The 25,385-nt window shown below is 38.7% G+C and overlaps 1 protein-coding gene across 20 annotated transcripts in view; it reads left to right on the forward strand.

Annotated features, from left to right (window-relative positions):
* The window catches only part of LOC127381903 (poly(rC)-binding protein 3-like), a 504,833-nt gene that overhangs the window by 246,365 nt on the left and 233,083 nt on the right, over nt 1–25,385 (forward strand). For 4 of the 20 annotated variants that reach the window (XM_051612850.1, XM_051612858.1, XM_051612851.1 and 1 more), the window contains one exon: nt 18,598–18,653. The exons of the other annotated variants lie outside the window; for them this stretch is intronic. The gene's annotated coding sequence lies outside the window, so the exon portion shown is untranslated. The remainder of the gene's footprint in view (nt 1–18,597; nt 18,654–25,385) is intronic. 20 annotated transcript variants of the gene reach the window in all.

Raw genomic sequence — 25,385 nt, forward strand, 5'->3', positions numbered from 1 at the left:
AAGAAGGTCCTCCTTAATTGTTTCTGGATAATAGGTTAAATGCAAAATGGTGATCATTAGTACTCACATGGTAACTTCTGATAAGAGGTAGCATTAGCAAAGACCATTCTGTCTGAATGCAGTTTAGCTGCAGGACATCTGAGAAATGGTAAAATAGCATTTTAGATACTGAACTTTCTAAATTAGATCTGACATTTTGCATTAGTTCTTTGGCTTTAGATTTTCTAAATACATCTAGAAGATTTGGGGAGAGAAGTTTCATAATGTGTTCTGATCACGTGCCCAGTGTAATTTTCCTTAGGACAAAATAGTGCTGTAGACAGTAGCACAATTATTTTGTCCATCTCCTGGTTAAAATTTCAACTTTAAGATATTAGAGAAAGATGGCAGAGTGCTACTTGCTGGAGTGTTCAATAAGCCTCTCTCATAGCCAAACTTTTAACAACTAAATGGTATGTTACAGTGCTGTTAATTTTGGTAGCATTACTGTCAGACATGTAGATGTGTATTTTCCTTAAGGTTATAGTTCCTGGGAGAAGCCAGTAGAAGCAACTTGATAGTCTTAATGTTGCAAAGGGAAATGTGAAAATACAGTCTTGTTGCATTTTGGAGGTTCAAAGACACATTTACAACTTCTGGTTTTGTGATTAGCCAGCTTGTGTTTGGCTAACAATTACTGTCCTTTTTGGAGCTGATGACAGAAATTAGATCCTTAGTGGCAGGTTGGTATTTGAAAATGTAACTTTGAGTTAAGCAATAGCTACAGAATGTTGTGATGTGGTGTCCTCAAAACACTAAAAGTGAATGACCTCTGGTGGCAATCATGGTCCAACACGTATCCTTCTTCCAAAGTTTTTCAAGGGGTGACTTCTCACAACGTAGATGGAAATAAATACTTAGGAATCCTTCTGCTCTTTGAGGAATGCCAGGTTTTCTGTGCACAAACTGAACACCCAAGCCTGACCTAATGAGGTGTGGGGCACAGAGACAGTGCATTGCTGAGCATATGTGGAAGATGGGACTAAGTGGGGGAGATTGACATAGATCTTGACTTAGAAAAATGTGCTTGGATTATACTTTAATATACCTCTAATATATGTTTCTCAGATATTTTACCCAGCAGGACTTCCTGCTATTGAAAGGTATTTAAATGAAAAAAAGGTCAGAAAAATTGCAACAACTGAACAAAATTAGCATAAGTATAGTAGTTGTGATTGTCAATGCATCAGTTTGAATTGCTTGTACAGGAGACGCTTTTTATAAGGGCAGTAACGTGTCATCCTTTAGGCCTTCACCGCTTTAGTATTAAACAATCGTGCAGCTACTGGGGGAAAGAGCGGGCAGCTGTGAGTTGTGCATTTTGCATCATGTCTATTTAAGAGGCAGGTTCTATGTCTGAAACAACAGAAACAACAACAAAAAAAAAAGCCTTTCAGCTAGAAGCAGGTTTAAGTGAACTCACTGGCTGCAGATGGCCTCATAAATAATAAAACAAGTGATAAAAGCAGCTTTAAATATCCTTTCTGTACTAAGAAACAAATACTTCAGTGAGTCTCCTTGTCTTTATGCATTTTAGTTTCCCAGCCATTCTATATAGCAGAAACTCCCTTGTGATATAACTGTGAATTTTTAATTTTAAATTAATTTTAAAAGTAGTGAAATACAAATGCTCAAGAGGGGTGAGAATGCTGATGTGCAGCACACTCTTTTCTTCATCCCTCACTTCTACCTATCACTGTAGATTATTCAATAAATTTTGTTACGTTAATATTTTTAATTGATGCTATTTTTCCATTTGATTGAAACTTCTTACACATTCTGCAAGCAGAACAGCAGAGCTGAAGCTTGTTGTTCACACAGAAGTTGCAGCTGGAAGATGATGTATGTCTCTGTACATACATAGAAAGAGTGAAAGGCTGCTGATTCCAGGTAGCTGTCTTGCCATGGCCATAGCTCCCCACTGTGACCCTAGGCCTCAGAGGCTGATTAATTTGGAGCAGTTAAGCAAACATTTAACTGTTAATATTTGTCTTGTATCCCTTCCCCACTCCCACAGTTACTCAGGTTCCCTTCTAATGTCATTCCTGATATCCCTACAAGGCAAAAGAGAGCAATAACTCTGTGGTGTAGTGCTTCATCAGCTGGGATCAAATGTCTAGGCAATGGATTCATGTTTCTGTAGTATCCTGATGCTTGCTGTCTCTCAGTTATTTGCAGATTAAACAAGACAGCAAAACAGAATGTTAGGTGTAAACGTTATCTACATTGGTTCTACAGGCTCTTCTGAGCTGTCCTCTGAACTGCTCAACTGTTGCAGGACTTTGTAATACTCCTTGTCACCTGGTGTGCTCCTCTCCTTGCCTGGGTTGGGCAGCAGCAAGTCATCAGAGAGATTTTCTGTCTGAGCACAGGACATGTGGGGGTTTTCTCCATGGGTGAATATACTCATGATCTCTATCTTGTTTTTTTTAATCACCAAGTCTGAAGTAAGCTCGTAAACTAAGCAACAAAGGATTTAAAAGTGATCAACATATCTAAATATTTAAATTTGGGGTGGCTAGTATTTTGGGCTTTTAAGCATCGTCTGTTCTGCTCAGCCAAAAAAAGGAGTGTACTTACAGTGTGGCACAGATAATACAAGGCATCCAAGCAGAGCTAATATATTTCATTAGATCACTAATAATGTCAGAAAGATGGACAGATTTTTGGCAACATGGTCCTTTGTCTATTTCACATGTACAAATGAGTGTGTAATAAAGAGTGTATATATCAGCTTTAATATCAGCATAACATATCTTATGCTTTACTTTTATCTTTGTGTACATTTATTTTATGAGACCAACACTTAAGTAAAGAAAGAATACAGCCCTGTTTCTGTCTGACACTACCATGTCTTCTCGTACTTCTTTTTTGCGATACTCTCTCCAGTTTATATGCCCTCTATCTGGTTTTGCATGTAACAGCATCCCAGTGCAATCTTACAGGTTTCTGATAGTTCCAAAAGCACACATAGATCTTTCACCCTGATGACAGGACAGAAGGGTACAAATTTAGCTGTATAGAAGGAGAATCAGGATTAAAAATGGAAGCCTAGAGCTCTTTTCATAAGCTCACAAGGTTGAAAAATGGCCATAGGATCAAGTGCTGATTGGGATAGAATACACTGTTCCTTCAGAGAGGCTCTGGGAAATCAGGTGTTTTCATATTCTGATATTCTTCAGTGGTCTGTGTCAATCCTGTGACCCAGAGCAATGCAAATAGGAAGTAAGAGGTAAATACAGAGAGAAATTACAAGTGTCTTCATGTTTCTAGTCATTCTTCTCTCTCAAGGTGTCATTCAGCAGGATCATCTTCATGATGCTTCATTTTTTTTTATTATTAGAACAAATGTCACAGAAAGATCTATAAATTGTACTGCATCTGATCCTCCATAATTTTATTTTTTATTTTGATCATGTTTTCTGTCTCAAACTGTCTGATAGTTTTGCAGCAGATATTTTTTATGCCTGATCTCTTCAATTCTTTTCTCATTTACCCTCAACATCTCATAAATGTCTTTGGAGTGGTTGCAGTTAAACATGCTTCAGAGTTCAGTAGAAAAAAAGACAAATAAAAGAATTGAAACAGTTATGAGAAATCAATATTACAGTTATGGGCTCCCCAAAATCTGTGGACCGGGAAATCAGGAATTCTCTGAGGTGCTTCGCGGACACTGCACTCCCTGGTTTACCCTGTAGCTTCCTCAAAGAGCTGGATGGGATGCAAAGCCCAAAGGTCACATTCTGTTTTTCTTTCTGCAGGTGATATGGTGCTCATCACTGCACCAGAACTTTGGCTGTGCTGTGTCAGAACTTCATCATGTTTTGTTTACCTTGCCTCTCTCTCCTATCTGTGTGTGTGGTGGGAAATCTTTGGAAAAACCACAACAACTAGCTTCTGCTTTCTTACTCTTGTCCTTAAGTATGGCAGATGGCAGCTCTGCTTCAGAGCAAGCACTAACAGACTTTGATTAACGCTTAGTAAGCATGGTCTTTCAGGCTTTGCTTCCAGTCATATGGCAGTTCCCCATCATTAGTTGTTATGGTTATCACCGAAGTCCTTCTGCTGAATTGGTCAAAATAAATTCCATAGTGACAGATTTAAAAGTGGAGAGTGTAGTCTTACGTCTTAAGTAGAAAAACAGTAGGATCTTTGTATGTATTACAGATTGTTTCACATCTGCTCTTGTATTTTATCTGTGATAAAGACCTTTCATTAACCAAACATCTTAATTTTTTAAGACCAATAATGGCATTATCATTAGAAAATTACTGTTTGTATTACCTTATGAAAACTTTTATCTTTTCATGATTACTTGTGTGACTAACATACTATATGTTTAGGGCTAATGTTCTGCTGTTATAAAGAAGCATGCCAGGCTTATGGTCTACAGAGAACAGTGCCCAGATCTGCTACAACAACAGCCCCTTCAGCATCAGCTCCCCTTCAGGGAGGAGAGAGCTGGAATTGTGCTGCAGTAATTGTCTGTACAACGGGAAGAAAATCTGAAGTCAATGCTGCACAAATGATTGCTTGACTCAGCAAATTACTGGGTACACTAATCCTCCTTCTGTGGGTCTGACTTCCCTCCCAAACCTTTTACTACTCTGAGCAGAATTCCTGCTCAAACATGCCCAAGCACTCAGGTTTCAGCACCCTTTACTCTTAGCCCAGTCCCAGTTTCTTTGGAAGTGCTCCTCATCACCCCAGAATATTTACTTACCAGATAGGTAGGAGATGTGTAGGTAACCTCCTGAGTGTCCTCCTTCAAGATCTGTATGGTGGTATCTGGAATGTGTAACTTCATGAAAGTAGAAGGGACAGTGTGTGGCTGGAAGAAAATTAAGAAGTTTTAGAGGTTTCTCTGAGATTCACTGGACCCCTAGAAAGAGCAAAAGTAGTGCCTGTAATATTACCCAGGAAGTCAGTTCACATCCTTCTTGCCTTAAAAACAACTGTTAACTGATACTTCATAAAGCTACGTACCTCTCTGTGGAGTTTAACAGCTCTGGGTTTTATGGATGATTTTTAGAGAAAACATAAAGTAAAAGTCACTTGTTTTCTCTGCCTTCGTCCCCTCCAGTTACTGTATTGCTCTCCAAATGCTCTGTGGCACTGACTGCAAAGCTTCTTGTTGATGGAGACATGTGCAGTCCAAGACACAGTTTCCCACCCATTTTTACTAAAGCTACTCTCATTCAGAGGAAGGGGCCAATAGAAGTATCCTTCTGGAGCTACTTTGAATTACATGTTAGCTGCTGTGGTGAGATTATCATCACAGAGGAGTTATTTGTCCTAGATGTGGTTGGAGGATCAAGACAGCAGGCAGTATGTGGGCCTCCACATCGCAGGAGTGTGGTGAGCTTCAGCAGTGGCATCTCTGAAGCTCAGAGTATTGATCTCTGCTGCTGAGGATTTTGCAAACCATTCCTAGCTTTCTCCTTGGGATTCATTGCACAGAAGTTGTGAGGTGCAGTGGAAACCTTCCAAGTTTCTGACTTTCTTGCCTGCAGGACCAGACGTTTCCTGTTTTCTAGATAAGTGGAAGTTCTTAATGAGCGGGGAGTCTCCTCTCCTGTCACAGTTTCTGAAGACTCTATGAATTTGGGACTAAAGGCTAGTTGTGAACAAGGTGAAAAATGGAAGATAAAACCCCTAAGACAGTATGTTTAAAGCATTTAGAGAAACCATATCCTTTGTGACTTCTGATACCATATGGTAAATGAGAGAAGTGCAAGGAGCATAGTGTCTTGGGGTGGATCACCCAGTGGATCTCTTGAGTCCTAACTACAACAGGTAGAGCTTAGGAACTGAGCTCTGGCTAAGGCATTCTGCAGTGCCACGGGCAAGTCTCTCCCTGGCTCTGCTCTGGAAGCAGGACTGGCTGTCTGGGGCCTGGGGGTTTGCACAGCTGCATGTGAGTATCCTGAACATAGTTCATAGAATAAATCATAACACTCTTAAGGTATTAAACCATAGCTGCTTCTGGAGGATTTTGTTGTCATAGATACAAGTTATTTTGCCTTTTATACAAGTAAAACCAAAGATTTCACAGCCCTTCAGAAATTAATCATGATCTGCAAGAAAGCTCTGCTTGTGAAATCCCTTTGGGAATCATGATTTTAAGCAGTGATTTGTGTGAACAGTGCTATTGAGAAAGCAGTTCTACTCACTTAACTTTAATGGTTTGGCCCAGATGGGTATAACACTTCATAAATATTTACCAATGCTTACATTTTTTGAGCATTTGAATAAATTTTGTTATATCTAATTTACTGTACTTAATATTTGTCATACCACTGTTTTCCCCTATTCTTAGGAAACAAGTGTGTATATATTATCTCTGATAATGGATTGTTTCTTATTAAACATACACATCCATCTCCTTCTGGGAATAGTAATGGAGGATCAAATTCTGCTTTTAAGAGGATTTATGAAAATGCTTCCATCAAAGTCCAGGACTTAAGTCTGACTTAATGTAACTAAAAGTTAAACTAGAAGATGTAACTAAAAAGAATCCAACCCAGAACAAACTGCATTCTTTCTGAAATTGTAATTTATATTTTCCTGCTCATAAGCCACACACTCATGTTTGCAAGCCAAAGTAGCTAGTAAATTTATTACTGGGGACAGACATAAGGTCAAACAGATTTCTTACTTAGTTCTGAAACTCAGATTACAGTTTAGTTGACGGGAAAAATCTACTGCTTATTCAGAGACTATTGATCTCTAGGTCTCAGCTTTCTGTTAGGGATAGATCAGCCAAAATGTCTTAAACAACCCTGTCACACCTAAATGCATGAAATCTCACGTGCATTTTAGATCACAGAGTTTTGAAATTACCCTTGCTCATGGGACTATTTGCATGTTTGCCTCCAGGTTCAGGCAATCTCTTGGTGCTCCTGAAGCAAGCTATTGCAGCTGTTCTCAAAGCCATGTGATTTTGTCTTTTATCTAAAAACACAGAGGAGGAAAACTATAGGTTGCTGCTAAACAGAAATTCTGCTTCCTGGTTACTTCAAATCAAAATACAGCCATTTGGATATAGCTTCAGAATATGTGTCTTCTTACTCCAAACTTAAACATCTTAAGATGGTGAAAGAAGAGTACCTGTCACTTGAATTAATACAGGTTGTGAGATGCAATAAAACTATATGGCAAGTAGCTTTACATGTGAAGCAGTGCTTCTAATGCTGTCTTTTCATTATATTCCTCATATTCTATATATAGTTCTATACAGTGATAGTTCTATGTAGTAATGACACAGACTCACTCTCAAAAAATGACAGGTTGGGTGAAATAGGATATTTCTAAACTGCCTCATAAATATATTACACAAGTAATTAAGTGAACCTAGATGTCAGGCTAACAGATACATTCTCAGTGCAATCATTGTGTTGTCTTCTTGCTGAGAGCATTGTCACTGCTGACTTCCTTGCTGAACATATGTATTCAGAATGTCATATTTTCTTATATCTAAGACTACCTATGTAGGTGTTAAAAAACCCCACATTCCATTGAAGAATGCAGATTGTTATAGGTTGAAAAATGAGTTTAAGATTTGCGGAGTAGGGCTTTTATAGCTTATCGGCACGTGTGTGTGTTTGTGTATCTTTCAAAGACATAGAAGTCATGCATTCAGCTTGTTCCTTATTAATAATTTCTGGGCTGGACAGAAGTTTTCATGTCACTTTATCTCACGGGATTTTTCTGCTTTTGTCTCAACTGAATCTACACTGTTTTTGTTGCTTGTGTGCTATGGAAGAATCAAGGCCTAAACACTGTAACGAAGTCTATGACAGTACTGAGATTTGTAGAATTGGGTCAATTTTGTTAATAGTTCAGGACTGTGGTTTGTATACCATTACTGGTACAGTGTTTGTGGACCTAGGAGAGATCTGGGCTTGGAAAGAACAGTGAAAGCTCTTGTGTAGTCCAATGCCAGCAGCCTTATGGACATGCCTGAATTAATATGTATCACAATCAGTCAGTTGGCTTGCAATTCACACTCCTAGAAGAACCTAGTAAGAGCTTAGAGCTCCTCTGCAGCACTCTGGTCAAACCCGGTTGCTCCTTTCTTCTCTTTCAGTTCAAGCTCTGAAAATAACTTCTCAGTTCCTAAACAATCCTACTACCATGCCATTCTAGAGGGGATGCAATCCACCTTAAAATGTGCCTTTCTTATGGTTGCTTTTCATTCTGCTGGATTCAGGGAAACATCTCTACCAAGAATCACAATAAGACACTATAGAAGAGTAGACTGAGCAATGAGAAGTTTTCTGGGACCTTTTAATCAACAAAAGGTTGAGAATGCTGACCCAGGCAATTGAGGGTTCTCAGTTAGGTCCTGGACAACCATAAACTGTATACAAACTCATTTATATCTGAAAATATCCTTTTTATTTTTTGCTGTCAATATATGTGTCACTTCAGTTTAGGAAAATGTATCTGCAGAATAAACCTAATTAGAAACTCTCTTTGTGAGTTAGTTTCTCTTTTGTGTTGATTTGCAAAAAAAAAAAAAAAGCATGTTTTATTCCCATGTTCTTTTCATTAAGTATATGTAGCTAGCAAGAGATCAGATTAGATTATATCCTCTTGGCTAGTTTGTAGCAATTCAATATGTAATTAAGCATTTCAATTCAAACTAGCACAGAAGTTTAAACACTTGAAAATCAATAAATAGCGTACAATGCTTTAACATGATTCCTCAATGATGCAAGCTATGCCAAGTGCAAATTAAAGCTGTGTTTGCTTTCTAGGAAAGACACGAAGCTGCTGGAGTGGGTCCAAAGAGCCACAAAACTGATGAGAGGGGTGGAACATGTCTCCTATGAGGAAAGGCTGAGAGAGTTGAGGTTGTTCAGCCTGCAGAAGTGGGGAAACCTTATAGTGGCCTCTCAATATTTAAAGCAAGCTTAGGAGGAAGATGGGGACAGACTTTTTACCAGGGTCTTTAGCCACAGGACAAGGGGTAATGGTTGTAAATTGAAAGAGGGTAGATTTAGGCAAGATAGAGGGAAGAATTTTTGTATAGTGAGGGTGCTGAGACACTGGCACTGGTTGCCCAGAAAGGTGGTAGAAGCCCCATCCCTGGAAACACTCAAGGTCAGGTTGAATGGGAATCTGCGCAACCTGATCTAGTTGAAGGAATCCCTGCTCACTGCAGGGATGTCAGACTAGATGACCTTTAAAGCTGTCTGCCAACCCAAATCATTCTATTATTCTCCATACTTTGCTGAAAATTTTAAATGTAATTTAAAGTTACAGTCCTTTTCTCTTGCACTGATCCTCTGGAGGCATTTGGGATGTTCAATCTGAGGACAAGAAGCTGTCTCAAAGTACTGTTTCTTCCGTGATGCAACTTCTTACTCTTTTTAATCAAAGTAGATAACCTGCCCTTTCTCAAACAAATCCAACAGCCACCCAAATGTTTTTGAAAACAACAGGTGGACAGAGTATTAGTTGCCACATTTATTTTAATTTAAAACCTATCAGAAAAAAGGTTATTGAAGGTCCTTTACATAATTTTTATTTCCTTGTTTCTGATTATTTACTTTGAATGAAAGGAAAAATGCATACCTTTTTTAAAAAACATTTGATTACAAAGAAAAGGCTTTTTTATTACTTCTTGGACCTATTTCCATTGTCTCCTGGGTCACTGGTTGAGTAAAATTGTTCTACAATACAGGTAAAGCATAGCTGGATGAGAGAGAATTTGGGAGAAAATGGTTCTTGACTAAGCATCCTTTGGAAGTGAAAACAGTCACAATCTTATCATGCTTGTCACTAGATATGGCCACATGTTTTTAACACAATTTTTTCTAATGAATACACAGCAAATGATATAATTATTATATTATAATCTAAACAGAGAAAAACTGTTTCTAATCTAGACACCTCCCTGCACTGGGAAGAAGAAAATTTAATGAAAAGCATGTGTCAGGTGTTAATGGTGTTATTTAATGCACTGTTGGAAAGTGCTAGCAGCATATTTTGGGATTTTTTAAATTTATTTTTTACTTAAGTTATTTGAAACTTTGAATATTTACTTAAATTCTAAAAAAAAAAAAAGCAGCTTATAATTGAAAATTGCTAGTAGAGCATACCTCAGTCACTTCTTATTGTGAATAGTCCAAAATCAGACCATATGAGAAAGACTGAAAGTTTGCTCTCATTTGTCTTTGTATCTGAGTTTCCTCTTGACTTAAAGTACCTACTATAGGAAACTGAGCTTTCAATTTTCTTTTTCTGTTCTGCATACAGGTGTAAGGAATAAAGTAGCAATTTAAATAAAATATGTGCCTATGAACCCTATTCTTTCTGTATGAAAAGCTGGTTGTTACAATCCACAGATGAAATCAGAAGTAAATGTGCTGACTGAACTCTCTTTAATATTTATGGTCACATACAAGGAAGCTTTTAACAGAGTTGTGAATGAGAAAAACAAAATAAGTAATTTAAAATCATGTTTTAAACATTAGCTTTCAGGAGGACTCCAGGAGATGTCTCCAAATAATCTTGCCACCATGATTAAATCCTTTGCCAAATTCAGCTGTGGCATAGGGATGGTGTCAATTTGTTTGCTATAGGAAACAACTAGCATATGAATCTGAGAATTATGCTTGTTTGCCTTTGGGTATCAGAATCTGGATGCATGCACTTGCATGGCACTTTATAAAAGACAAGCAACACTACATCAGTCCTACCTCTGAATGAAAGAAAGTGAGAACAGGTGTGAAACAGATCCTTGACAACTGCCAGAAAATCAAAACTCACCTGGGAGAAGAGAGAGAATGTTTACAAACTTGGTAGAACATGGAGCCAGGAGATTCATCCATCTTTAGGAAAATGAGAGTGCAGTCCTGTATTATAAAATAAAGCCAGTGAGAAGCCATCCCTGTGGCCTGGATGCTGACTTCTATGGTTGTTCACAGATTTTATATCATAGAATGGAAATTCTGGCAGTGGAGCTGGTTCCTGTCAGGTACCTGGGAATTCCCAGTAACATGACACTGCCTCTAGCAGATGTTGTCAGAGCAAAAGTCTGTGCTTTCAGTTGTGCAGGATGCATATGTGCAATGGTAGTATGGTAACAGAGGGACCACATCTCATTTTCAGCTGAAGAAAGGGTGACAAGAACTACATCTCTTTGACAGCCCTTGGGATTTAGGGAACTGAAGAGCACTGCTTTGCACAGCAGAGACCATTGGCAATGTGCAGAAAGGCTAAAGGCATGCAGAGACAGGCAGATCCTTTGTCTAAAATCACATCCAAGGTAGTGACATATTTCCACTGTACAGGTGGGAATTAAGTAGAAAAAGTCTATTGAAGGTATTAGTTCCAGTCTTTTTCCAAGCCCCAGTCACTGTTCTCTTCCTATCTCAGCCTCTCATCAAGGTAGCAGAGAAGGAGAAAAATCAGAATTTTGGATTCAGTTTCTGCTCTGTGACACAACTGGCATTTTGGGGGTGCTGCTTTAAATATCTAATACTCAGTATTTTATTTGCAATACAGGAACAGTAACACTTCCCAGCCACTCGGAAGAACATAAAAAAGTGGTCTCAGAGACTGTGATGAAGAGCACATGTAACTTTTATAATTAAACCCAGATAAACCTATAACTATGTTAAATTTCATTCTTTCCCTGTGTTTAAGTCCAGCAGCTTCCTCCTCTGTGCTAGGTGATGGTGAAGAGAAGGTAGACTCAGTGTCCTCCCTTACACTGTCCTGTACTGCTGCAGCTCAGAAGGATGGAAGAGGCTCATCCCTCTCTCTCCCTGTTGGAGCTGTCTGAGCCCTTCAGGGAAAGTGATAATGCCAGGTGGTAAATCCAGTCGTAGACAGGGACAGAAAAATAATAGAGCTTCCTTAGCAAGAAGAGAACTTCCAAGCATTTTAGCCAGCTCTGAGAAACCACCTAGAAGTGCACAAATATTTTTCATAGCAGTACTTCACATTTTCATAGTTTGACCAAATTTGGGAGGATTTGCATAAAAGTACAGAGCATATTTTTGACACAAAATCCTACCCACCAGTGTTCCGAATTCCAGGCTCCTGTTGCAGTGCATGAGTGACTGCAGTTTCTCAGGGAATTGTCTGAAATTGCAGACTAATGGGGTTTTCTCTAACCTTACTCATGGAAATGCTTGAACAGTTGTGTCTGAAATTGGTGTGATTGTGCACAGGCAATCCAGCTCCAGACTGTCAGCAAATGTCAACCCAGTTGTTTATTTTCTCTTCTTTTCAGGGTTTCATAGAAGGAATTGGCAAGTAGCCCTAACAACTGGCAAAGCTATGAGTTCTACCAGTGATAATGTTATTTATATAGCTACCAATGTTATTGGCTTTCTCAGGATGTATGTTGGCTAAAAGTGCTTTTCTTTCCATGTTGTCAGGATTCAATGTAGGTTTTTTTACCTGCTAAAAGAAGACTAATCTTAATGATGCCTGACATCGAACATCAGGCACATAAATTTTTGTTTACATGAGTAGAGATGCTAGAAGTTGAAGATTTTTATGTGCTTCTCAAATGTTTGCTCTTTGTGGGTATGTGAACATTTAATATGGCATGCTGTCATGATACAGTTTCCTCCCCTATACTGAGATATATGTGAGAGTTATTCTAGAAAAACACAGGAAATAAGAGTTTGGCAACTACTGTAAGGGAGAAATTTAAGCATGATTCAGCTTTTAATTAAGTGAGTCATTCTCTTTCATCTCTCTGCTAGACATGTAATTTTGACTGGTCCTTCATTAGCACAGCTTTCATCAACGTGAAGATAAAGCTGTGTTTAAGAAATTACTTAGGATTTTAGTTCAGTAAGATTTTTGTTTGCTATCTAAAACTCTGTTGCATTTTTCAAACTACAGTGTTTGATTGAGCACATAACAAAAATGTGTTTATTCTGATTATTTTTTTCAATTTTTTTTTCTTTTGGTGGAATGTGATAGTGTTCTGGATGCCAGAGCCACTCCAAAACCCTTCAAATAGACATGATGTCTGTTTCACAGAGTTATGAATTAGTAAAGGGAATGTTGAAAGTAAATTGTGTTAGCAGAGGTGGATGTACTATTACATAATTTATTGCAAGCAGTGTTTTGTAAAATTAATATAAAATCTTATGTAGCCTTTAAAGGCCTAAAAGGAAAAGATGGATTGTATCAGATTCATTTTGTTTTGTTTCCTGGTTAGTGAATTCCAGCTGACAGCCTAGGAAACCCACACCTCATTACCATATTTTGAAACATCTGTTAAGAAAAATAGATTCAGTTGCCAGAATTCATCTTCCTTTCAGAAGTGCCAACTATGTGATGAGAACAATTATTGCTTAGGCAAGGAAGTTCATGCTCAGCTTTGCTGTCATCAGCCATATTAAGGGTTTATTTGATTCAGTATGTATGTTATTAATTGAGGGAAGCTATTCATACAATGTTATTATAATTACTGAAACATGAATATTTCGCACTTGTATTTAATCTGAGAAATAATCTTGGGTGTCAGCCATATTCATCTTAATTCCACATTTGAACAGCTTGCTACCTTTTAATGTACAATTATGACATCAGAGCTGCCACTCTGTAAATGATATTCCACCAGAAACCAGACGCTGAGATCATTTAATGTGAGGAGAGAGGATGTGCTTCAGTCCATGGTTCTGGACCAGTTTTTCACACACCACTTCTAACAGTGTGCACAGTAACCACCCACCTCTCCAAATAACTGCTGTAGAAACACCCCTACGTTCATTCTAGTCATTATTAATGCAGTAAGTATTTTAGAAGGTACTTATTTAAGACCTGCTTCACAAAAACGGTGAAATGTTAGCCCTTTATATTTGCACACTTTTTTCTTTGTTTTCTAGGCTTGCTTATTCCAAGTCTCTGTGGCTTTTACAGGGATTCAGTTATTGGCATGTAAGTAAGCAGAAGATCATGAGACTCTAGAGGACGTTATTTTTTTTTCCTTATTTCCTAGGCTAGATAGCTGTGTAAATACACTGTGCCTATGTGCCACTTTTCATTGCATTCTCTGGCTTCAGTTTCCTAATTAGAAAAGAGTGCTCACAAGGAAAATGAAAAAGCAAAGCATTTAGTGCAACTTTCTTCTAATCTGTTAATGAGACAAAAGTGACTGGCAACAAGGCGGAGAGCCACTGCTGCATAACTGGACAGTTCTCCCAGGCTGATACACCTGCCTTATGGAGTTTCAGGGTGGATGGCACAGGTTTGTGCTGTGTATATGTCTGTCCTGGTTTGAGCCAGGATGAAACCAATTGATTATTTTATATAATTTTTTGCCTTCAGTAAGCTCTCTTTTAACCGGCAGCAAGTGTTCCAGTGGACTGATAACACTGGAATGTTTGTGTCATTTCCTGGACTCCCAGGTCACATCTTTGCCCTGCCAGCTCAGACGCTAGCAGGAGATCTATGACTCCCCCCGTAGGGGAGGCTGAGCTAGACAGACAGCAAAATTGGCCAGAGATATTCTATTCCATATATCTACATAAGTTCAGAGAAAGGTCAGAGATCACAGAAGACAACTTCTTTCCTGCTTCTTCTTCCCTTCTCTTCCATCCATGGCCGGCATCCAGGAAGGACTCTATGTATCCATCACCATTGACCCCCAGGCATGTGACCCTCACAAGTCTCCCCTCAGCTCCTGTCTGCTCTGCCACTCTCTCCGGCAGCTCCAGGACATTTTGGGACTGCTCACAGCTCAGGAGATGCTGAGGGAGTTGCTGGGGGTGGGGTGAGGTGATAAGGGTTTTGCACATTCCTGAACACATTTGTATATAACTGCACATATTTTATCATTAGTGTTTAATTAAAGCTGTGTCGTTTTCAATCCAGAGAGTCTCTCTCTCTCATTCTTTCTCTCCTTCCCTACCTGGGTGGGAGAGGGAGGGGATTGAGATCACTGTCGTCTCTGGTTTAATTGCTGATCCTGAGTCAAACTGTGACAGTGTCACAGGGTGGTATTGGTAGCAGGGTGATGGGTACCTTGAACTCTTTTAAGTACAGGCTGCCACTGCATTCATAGCATTGCTAATCATGCAACTGTCTGGTCATTCAGAGTCAGGGAGGGATCCACCTGAAAAGTAAGATGGCGATGGGCATCATTTTAAGCTGGATCAGTCATTGATCAGCCTCCTCACACTGCCACATGTTAGCTGGTGTTGGCATCAGCACCTGAAAGTTTACCTTCTGCCTCTACATGAGGCAGATGCTTGATTGTACACAAAGATTACATTTCAGATGTTCTTTTCACTTTCATCTTTTGTATGTACATGTGTTTTTGTAATGTTTTTCTCTTTCTGTTTCCCTTTATACTTTCTACCCTGAACTTCTTGATCATTCAGCTGTGCATCTGAGTGTGAATTTGATCACATTAGCACATATTACTAGCCCCTTGTTAGAGTTAGGGTACCTTTCTTGATACAGTGTGTTAAATCCATGCTCAGTTACATGGAGTACTAGCTCTCTCTCCCAACTCTTTTCCACCTGTTTAAAACCCTGTAACCTGTGCATGGACATCACCTGCCCTAGAGCCCTCAAGCATTTCCAGGGTCAGCATAGCAAGTCACACCTTTACATTGTAATGGGAGTGTATTGGAAGGGGTGAAAGGAAATATGCCTTAAGCTGATCTAACAGCTTCCCACAGCCATCAAGAGTGGACGTGATTTCCCCCGTCATCTTCCTTGGTTCTCCTGGTCATGCACTACATTGTTCTGTACATTCTGTACAAAGTTCAGTACATTGGGCCAATTGTGGTGCCTGCCCAGCCTCTCCTTGAAATGCTTAATTCCCCTGACCTGTTAGGAAACTCACTCAGGAAAGATAAGGGAGATAAACATGGTACAAGGACAGGAGAACAGTCATAGTGTTATATATGGGATAGTGGGTGGTGGGAACAGGAGAGAAGAGGTGGGGAGCAAAACCTTACTCTTTTGGTAGCAATTTGGTTTGTGTATCCTTATTGTCAGCCTGACCTGGCTGCTGAGGTGATATTTCACAAGTTATCAGCTGACTGCTGATTCAATCAAGCGTGTGGCATCTGAACAGATTGGTACTGATTGTTAGTACCTAACTAAGACTAGTCTATAACTGAACAAATATGAGTGACATGTCATCCCATTGCTGTTAGGAAAGCTGGTGACACAAGGAGTTGTCAGTAGTCCTTGAAAAAGCCAACAGAGTATAGTCCCAAAGTCCCCTGCCCAAGTTCTTAGTATCTTTCATAAAGTAGTTGGATTGCTCTTTCCTTGCCTTTCCACTTTTTCCCACTGCTGGTAGAATAATTGCTTCTCCTCAACTCAGCTGGTGTTCTGTCAGGTGAAGCACCTAAAGCAGCAAGTGTAGCAATCACAAAAAGGTTTTGTAACAGCATGAGTGACGCTCATCAGTCACTTGGAAATTACTGTCCAAACATCTGTGTGTGTGTGTGCGCTCTGCCTTTGCTGTTTGGGTCCAGAGGACCTGATAACAACACCACACTTTGAAAGAAGCTGCCTGTACCTGCAAACCAAATAGGCTAAAGTCAAAGCCTCTGGTCTGATTTGGTGTGATGTGTCACCACATCTGCTTTTCAGATGCCTGTGTTTGAGCTTCTGCATCTCTTGATCTCTGTAACTAACCCAGGGGAGTTTGCTAATCTCAGGTTTGTTGTTTGTGTGCAGACCAAGCACTCTGAATAGTTTAGCAATATGTGTCTTTAGGCTCTGGTTTACAGTTGTTTTAAAATGTATCCTTCATTTGTGATCCTCATCTGAAGGTTTTCCCCCACAAAGCTAAAAAAAGACTGGTAGTTAACTACTGCTCTAGCCATTGGTTCAGGGCTTGTTTTGAAATACCCTTAGTATTTCTATTTCACTAACATAGGTGAGTTGGATCACCTCTGACAGCATTTCAGCATTCAGGTATTAAAAGTAGCCAAGACAGAATAACATTCAAACCTCTTTTCCTTCTTCTGTATTAGTGATGGACACTGCTGCTTGTAACTCTATCAGTGCTTATAATAAAAAATATATCCTTCTTCTACTTTTGTTTAAGACATACAAAATATATTATTAGAAGTTACTTAGAGAAATGTACCTTGATGCTGTCATAAGATAAAGAAAGAGAGGCAAGGAGAGAACATGGCTCTTTTTTTACTTCTCACTACTCAAATATGTGATGCAGGGAGCTGGCCTGGGGAATGGAATATGGCACCACCTTCTAGGTGACCATTTACCTAGAAGAAAGTGAGGTCAAAATGGGCATGTGTGATTGCTTCCTTGCTGACTTAAAAGAAAAAGAAGACAGACTTTGTTGCTTATGGAGCTCAAATGGGAAGAGTATGACTCACTAAGGTCCATGTTGCTCTAAAACCTTGTTTTCTAGTGGTAGTCAAGTCTTCAACTCTCTGTGCCTGTGAGAGCAAGTATACTTCACTTTCCTGCCTATTTGAGTTGAAAATTCTTCTTTTAGTGACAGCTCTTACTGAATATTTTTGCAATTTCCCCCAAAACAGAACTTCTGATTCAAGAGGGGCCTCTTAGTGAGACTGCTTTTTAAATAACAAATAGGACTAATAAAAATGAGTCTTACAGAGCATGAATGTGGAGGCTGGTGGAATTTCAATAGCTTGATCTTAGCCGTATCAAAAACATACATAATCTGAATGCTCACGTACACATCTGAAAAAAAAAATCATAGAGATCACTTCCCCACATCAGTGTAGTCCTGGGGACTGGAGGTAATTGGGTATTTTTCTGGCTTTTGGGGCATTTTTTTTGTTTTATTGGAAGAAAATCCCATTTTACACTATCTCTGCCTCTGTTTCCTGGTCTTGCCTTTGAGAACATTTCCTGCCTTCCCTGTGTAACTCTTGAGGAACATGTTGCATGGGGAGCATACTAAGCTGCCACACTTAGCAAGTTCCCATTCACTATTAACCAGGAAAAAAAAGGGCTTTTATGCAACATTCCAACCTACCTGAGACATATTTTTTGTACCTATAGGTAAGGTGACAAACTTTGCTTAAGATTACATATTCCCTTTGTATCATGGCTACCAACTGATTTCTTGGAGGCTGAACTTCCTGAGAAATTCCCCCTGATGCTTCCCTTACTTGGATGTCAGACAAAATTTTGGAATTAAAATGTTGTTACTACTTTTTGTTTGTCCCCTATTTCACATTCACATTGCTTCTCCCTCCCCTATCTTTGTTTCTCTCTCTAAAGGTTGAGAGTGTCTAAAGTAATTTATGTTCCTGCATTTTGATTTTTCCTGAACTGTTTATAATGCGATTGCCAAATGCTCTTGTGACTGAAAGAAACTACAGAGAACACAAGGGTGTAATATAAAAGACTTGAACCCAGTAAAGAGTTGGGTTGAACTTAACATAAGATTTGGGCTTTCTGTCATTTTAGGGAACTGTGAGGGTCTACTGGGACAAAAAACTTCTTTTTTTAATCTGTTTGTAATACAGTCAGCACACTAGGGTGCAAGTCTATTCCTGAGTATACTGCAGCTCAAATAACAATAACTTGTATTTCTATATGTCTAACCTGCAGGTTACCAGCTTGAAAAATAAAATGTAATTCAGCAGCAGAGTGGATTGTATCTATATGTGAGTAATAAAAAGAAAAATTTTCCTGCGAGCCCCTCTGTTGTCTGTGCCCTCTCCCTCAGTAACATCTCCTTCACCTTCCATATCTCTTATCTTGTTTGAGTTGTCTGAAAGTGCAATATGCAATTTTTAAGGAGTAGTGCTTTTAGAAGCATGTGAGGTTACCTCAGGGCAAGGGCATTACGTATGAAAATACAGTGCTACTCATAAAATTGAGTTTGTGTTAATTAGCTGCAATGATCTATTACATTAACTTTTTTTAAAAAAATATAATCCTCCCTCTCTCTTGGACTAAAAAAAAGGAGGGAGTTGAATTCCTAGTAGTGGCAAAGGGGAATTGCTCTCAGTTAATTTTACTCACTTGCTTAAACACTAATACTTTGTGAAATCATATTTTAACAGCTAGTATTTGTCCTGTGCAATAAAAGCCACACCATTTCACAAAATTGTAGGGCACCCTGGAGTAAAGTATGTCAATGAACATGCCATAGTTATGTCTATACAATTCCTTCTGTAGAAGTGAAAGGAACTATTTTACTGTCTTCCTCACCATTTGTGGAACAAGAAAGAGTGGGTTTCTGCATGGTGGAGCAAAGCAGTGGGCCAGCCTATTTTCTTTGGGTATAAGATTTGGCTTTATATCAAAATATATGCAAATTTTGCTAACATATTGAGAGTTGGATTGGAAAGAGATCCCAGTGGCCTGTTTTAAATAAAATTTTACCGCTAGTTTCTTGGGAGGAAGATTTATTCCTTGCTATGTGGTAGAGAGGTAAAAGAAAATGCTGTTCTTGTCAGCATCCTGCTGAGGACTGGTTAAACCCTGCAGCTAAATCCAACAGACAGAGAGTACTTTAAAGTAATACACTGAACTTGTGAACTTCAGTGTCCAGAGAGCCATTGCTTTTTTTGCATGCTTTTTCTGCTGTCCTTGCTGCAGAGATAGTAATTGCCAAGAGGGTGGATGTCCAAGAAAGTAATATTATCTTAAGCTTCAAGAGTTTAATCCTACCAAATAAATCTGTGGGAACACTGCAGGAGATCAGATATGCACTTTAGGAGCACTGGTGGAGTTTTTTCTTCTGCTCATAAGATCACAACTAAACATTTATATCCCTTTTGGGTATATTTGTTGTTTTAATTTTCACACTGGATATATAACTTAGTGTGCAACTTTTTCTGATTGCTTTATCTTAAAATACATTCAGTGTATTTGCTATGAATACAAATGTACAATGAAGAAAATAAGTGCTGTAGTAGACAACAAAACCTATCTATCATCATTTATTCACTCAGCAAAGATATAAAAACTGTTTACCACATAATAGAACAAAGTTATCCCTTTTGTTCTGCCATTTATTTTAACTGAGTTATACCAGGGTACATGTGAACCAATAAATCTGTGTAATAGCTCCTCACCTGCTAACATATAACACAATTATAAAATTATTCAAATGTGTTTCAGTTGTCAACACAGGACTTTGCTGTATTTTACTGTGATTCCCTCATAACTGCCAGATCACGTTTTGTTTAGTTTCATGGAGCCAAATGAAGATGGATTTTATGTTACTGGTTCCATTGTTGGTACACATCTTTCTGGGGTTACTGGCTTGCTCATTAATACAAGATAAAATAAAGCATGAAACTACAGGAACAGCTATACCAAAGATTGGATCAGAAATGGAGAGATGCCAAACCTTTAACTGAGACATCATTCTCCACTCAAATGCATTTATGGCTGTGATCAGACACAGAGAGGGAGCTGTGTAGCACAGCTGTTGCCCAAACCTTATTTTACCTCTGTGTGGACTCTTGGAATATCCCAGATATCTGCCAACAAGTTGGAGTTAGTATGTGATGGCAAGAGTTTAGAGAGGAGGACTGAGGTGTAAGCATTAACATAACAGAGATTGTGGAAGAGCTTGTGATGCCACTTCATATTGTCTCTGTTTCGCAGAAAAATCAGAAAGGGGATTTATGCCAACGTGTTTGCAAATCCTGGCTGCAGTACATCCTATTCTTTTAGAGCCAGCTAGACACCTGCCACATGCATGCAAGATGCCATGAATGTTTTTTCTTCACTACTTGCTGGGAAGCAGAGATCCCTAATTTTATCTCCAATCCATGCAGGAATCAAGATTATCTCATTTTTTCCCAATTAGAAAATTTTGCCGGGGTTTCTGATCCTTATAGACACCATCCTTGGCATACCCTTTTTGTCTGAATTCTTGCTGAGGGTAATAAACACTCCATGAAGCTGGAGTGGCATATGATAATTAAAAAAATAATAATTATTAGAAACAAAACCAACAAAAAAACCACCAGAAAACAACACAAAAAATACAAACCACCACTCAACAAGAAGGGAAGACAAAACTTTCCAGTGGAAAATTCTCCCTTTCATTTTTTTTTTTTTTTTCAGCACTTCTTTGGAAGACAAAGACAGCTGATAGTCTCTCAGGAACCAGCTGAAATATCGAATTCCATTTTTGTAGGCACCCACCAGTTAATTCACTGAAGGTGTATGGCACTTAGCTTAATTAGTTAGGAGGGTACATTTTTTTTTTCACAGAGTATTTTATTCAGAAATGAGGTCTCTTTCAGTGGTGAGTCTGCCCACTCAACTTTCGTGAAAGTTATACGTGAATAAATGTAAGCTTAACTGCCTGCTCTAATGCAGAGTGTAGCATTACCAGTGTTTTGTGGACTCTAAGACAAATACAGAGATTCCTCTGACTTAATCATCCCAGATGTTACTTTAAACTTTCCAAAGCATTGAACCTCAGGACCCATTAGGCAGTCTTTTTCAGTGCATTAAATTATAATGGATTATCGATTCAAAGCCCAGACAGTCTGAAAAGCAGAAGTCAGTGTAAATCGGACATGCCCAAGCCTCCAAACTATATTTCAAAGTATAATCTTACTGTAGATAATAACATCTTATCAGGAATAAATGGTCCCCATTGTCAATATGAAATTCTGATGATAGTCACTTTATTGCTCTTCATGAAACTGCATATATTATTTAACTGGGATGAAAGATTTCCATCTGATCAACTATGTGGGCAGCTTTCATATGATAAAGTTTTATTCTGGCAGGTGAGTATTGTCAAGCTTTACTTTGCTTAAGTACATTAAAAGAAGTTCTATACTCTGTGTGAGTGTGCATTGTAAAATTCTGGTTTGCTGCCTGGATAGTTATTTCCACTAAGGCTATCAATGTAAGAAACTTTTTCAGTAATCTTTAGCAAATGTTTGCTATGTAAATCAAATTATAAGTAGAAGATAAACTCTTGCTAGGACTTCTGAAAGTTTAGGTGTGAAATGGATTTGATATCAATATTAAGATTAACTTACAGAGTAAAGAACTTTGCTGTCTTGCAAAATCCTATATATACAGCTGTAAATCTCCAGGTCATTGCATATTTTGGTTTGGTGTCCTTGCCACTGAAATAATTTCATAATGTATAGGCTCTATTATAAATATTATTTTGCTTTATTGGTATACAATTTATGCTGTTATAACTAACATAAAGTATTCGTAAAAGACTGAAGTGAGATTAGTTTTCTGACAGAAGGGTACCGGAGAGAAAAGACATATTATGTGTCGTCCTACTGTCAATAGTTGTCACAGCACCTATTTGAAGTTTGGATGTGGGAAGTGAACATAAAAGATTTTAACCCCGGCACTTACTTCATGTGTTTTCTTATTTTTTGGGAGAATCAGTAGCGTGCAATCTTCCAATCTTTAAGTAGGGTAAGGTCACAGTAAGGTAAGACTCTGAGGAACTATCACAGTGGAAATTATAAGCAGGAAGCACCATTTCAGGAAACACCATTTCAGGAAACAAAGAGCCCTGACTACTTTCCCATAAGTTTCTAGGAGGCAGAACTGTTCAGTCTTTCAAAATCTATATTATGCTCTAGAAAGAAGACACTAATAATGAGGTAGAATAGCTCATTTTAGTTCTGTGGAGCTCAGGCTTCATATTTGCCTTGACTGCAATGAGATACTTCTTGGTACATTTCATCAGACAGGTATGTTTGTTTGTTTTCTGAAAGACTAAGGAGTTCAAAGGCCTCTGTTCCATCCTTTACTGTCATGGTACTTACTTTGGAGGGTGTGGTAGGACAGCTCATTACTTCTCAAGTCAGTTGATAGTTCAGGAATCTGATATGTCTTTTCCGGATAGTCCCGTTGTCACCAAGATCCTTGCATACATGGAGATAGACTGTGTTTAACGTCCATTGGATTGTGATCCCTCTCAGCTTTGACCATGCTGCACCTGCTTTTCATCGTTCACTTTTCCACTGCTTCATGTCGGTCATGTAGCTTCATGGCTGCTTCTGCTCTGTATTGTCTTTAGCCCTGTTCTTGACCACCTCATGTCTTGATTTCCCTTCCCATCTTTGGCTTCTTCTCTTGCCTGAAAGGACTGTCTTCTGTTCTGAAGCTACCCATCAGCCCTCCACTGTGTCCTCAGGCTTCACTTCATAGGCAATTATAGCAGTGCCTGCTGCCTCTTTCTTCCTAGCCCTAACTGATCATGTTTCTGAACTTCTGGTAACACAATATTCTTGGATACTCAGAGCAAGTCTTTGTTTTTCCACATGCAATTAAGTGTCAGACTTTACTCATTAAATGATTGCCCTGAAGTAAGGAGAACAATGATGAGTCAGAAGCTCTATAAAACCAGCAGCGTAGTAAAATTTTATTAGAATAATGGGAACAATCATAAAGCCTTTAGTGCAAGAATGGTCTTTTTGTTTATAAACACCTGCCACAGTGGGATCTCCCATTTCATGACTGTACTGCTTTGGCATTTTCTCATTACATAATAGTAGTTTATGAAAGTAACACAAGCACTCAGTCTGAAGACTGAGAGTCCATGGAGAAATTGCATGCAGAGAAAGAATCTTAGCTACATAACATGCTTCTTTCTTGTAGCTTGTTTTCTTCTTCTCATTTGTCATTTTTTACTTTATTGGGTTGAAATAAGAGAATAAGGTAAAGATCAGAAAGTTATTGGTGTATTTCTGAAATAGATGCTTGCTTTGCTGTAGAATTTGTTTGGAGATCTGGATAATGGCAATCCACAGCACTGGCTAATGAATTGAAACTTGGCAGAATCTACAATTTTTCTATAAATGCTGGCCACACAGGGTAAAGTTAGTTTCTGTATATATGCCTCTGTTTTATAAAACAGAATGAGCAACAGCAAAAACACTTTAAGAATGAGCTACACGACAGATCTTAACTATGACTTATTGGCTTTGAACAGTGGTGAGGCTACACTGACTGCACTCTGGTTTCCTTTGCTTCCTTGTGCTTTTCTGGAATAGGAATTAAAACTTTTTCAAAGAGCACACCAAACATGTCTAAAGAAAGTTTCAGCATTTCCCCAGAACCCCCTAATTTTACTGAGAAAGTGGAAAGAAAGGGAGGAAGGAAACACTTCAAAATAATAAAGCACATTTTAAAAGTTCACTTCCCCCTCAGAGGAAATATCACAGGTGACAATAACCAAAAAAGTTTGACTAACACAGCATTAATCAATATGAAAGAAGACAGAAAGAAAACATCCAAAGAGAGAAATAAACTTAATCTCAAATATATCATTAGTCTTTTCTTTTGTTTGAACAGTCTCAAAGGAAATATTTTCTTCAAGAATTACTGGGAAAATGTAATGGAACATGTAGTCTTTTTAACCTTTCTTCAGACTTTTTCTCTTCTTTTGTCAAAATCTGATAGTGCTGTGTCAGAAGCATCTATTATGGGCTTGTCTTCTGCAGTTTGTGACTTCTGGGCAGAAAATTTTATGTATTTGTATTTATTATCAGTATCAGCAGCAGAGACAAAATTCAAAGATGGGTGGATGTCAGGAATGAGCCAATCTCTTTTCAGTGGTGCCCCTTGATAGGACTAGGGGAAACAGCACCAAGTTGCAACACAGGAAATTCCACCTCAACATGAGGAAAAACTTCTTTAATGTGAGGATAACAGAGCACTGGGACAGGCTGCCCAGGGAGGTTGTGGTGTCTGCTTCCCTGGAGACTTTCAAGACCTGTCTGGATGTGTTCCTGTGTGATCTGCCCTAGCTGTTCCTGCTGCAGCAGGGGGGTTGGACTCAATGACCTTCAGAGGTCCCTTCCAACCCCTATGATTCTGTGATTCGGTGATACTGTTTTAACTATGCCTTCCAAAGCTTCAGGAATGCACTTAGCAAATCTTGAGAAGCACACGTGATTTATCTAGGTTCTGAATGAAGACTATTGCAGATCATGAAAGAGCAAAAGTGTGTGTGTGTGTGTGTGTGTGTGTGTGTGTGTGTAAAAATAACATGCATGTTGAAATTCCTTAGATAGATCAGCCTCTGAATTTTGCCTAATTCTGCTCCAAGTTGGTTGTTTACTGTCTTATGGTTCTCTCTTATTAGTACATTTCTGAGTGCATTATTGGCAAGCAGCTGCAGATGGAAATCCGTAATCATATGAATGCTCCAGAAGCAGCTAAAGGCTGGAGCAGCTACAGGGTCAGGGAAATGTCCTTTACAATTACAAGGGAGGTAAGATGAGCAAGGGGGAAAGTAAGCATCTCTCATTTGACCAACAAAATACAAACAGACCAACTGGAAGAAAAGCTCTTCTTTCTAGGTTTGAAACAGACACAATAGCATCTAGTGCACATTAGAAACAGTTTCTATGAATTTAAGTTCATTGTAGTGTCCAAGA

The sequence above is a fragment of the Apus apus genome, chromosome 2 (genome assembly GCF_020740795.1).
Source record: "Apus apus isolate bApuApu2 chromosome 2, bApuApu2.pri.cur, whole genome shotgun sequence".
Classification (NCBI taxonomy): domain Eukaryota; kingdom Metazoa; phylum Chordata; class Aves; order Apodiformes; family Apodidae; genus Apus; species Apus apus.